This window comes from Tupaia chinensis, unplaced genomic scaffold (assembly GCF_000334495.1).
Source record: "Tupaia chinensis unplaced genomic scaffold, TupChi_1.0 Scaffold000320_1, whole genome shotgun sequence".
Classification (NCBI taxonomy): Eukaryota; Metazoa; Chordata; class Mammalia; order Scandentia; family Tupaiidae; genus Tupaia; species Tupaia belangeri.
Window position 1 is genome coordinate 4,417,842 of NW_006159813.1, and position 500 is coordinate 4,418,341.

The window sequence follows — 500 nt, forward strand, 5'->3', positions numbered from 1 at the left end:
AGGAGAAGGGATTGCGGCGTGACCATCCCCCCTGGGGGGTGATTTCTCGCTTTCTGTTTCTATGTCTCTCTCTGTCTGGTGAGCGCACACGCCCTATAGCAAAAACCTCTCAAAAAAATTAATTTATTTAACTTTATTTATTTATTTTAATTTGACAAGAGAGAGAGAAAGCCACCAGGTTTAGGACTTGAACCACTCTTTATTACTTTTTCAACTAAAAGACTAGTTCCTTGTCTGGGGCCAGCAGGTGGCATGATGGTTAAGGGCACTGGACTCCCACATGGCTGACTGCAGTTTGAGTCCCAGACCTGGGACTTTCTCTCTCTCTGTCCCTCTCTGGTCAAATTTAAATGAATAAATGAATGAATAGGTAAAGTCAAATAAAATGATTCTTAAAAAAAAGACTAGTGCTTGCTTCGACAGCACATATACTAAAATTGGAACGATACAGAGAAGATTAGCATGACCCCTGCGCAAGGACAACACGCAAATTCGTGAAG

The 500-nt window shown here is 41.8% G+C and overlaps 1 protein-coding gene and 1 pseudogene across 2 annotated transcripts in view; both read left to right on the top strand.

Annotated features, from left to right (window-relative positions):
- Positions 1-500, top strand: part of VSIG10 (V-set and immunoglobulin domain containing 10) — a 102,627-nt gene that overhangs the window by 52,363 nt on the left and 49,764 nt on the right. The window lies entirely within an intron of this gene.
- Positions 408-500, top strand: LOC114008326 (uncharacterized; annotated as a pseudogene).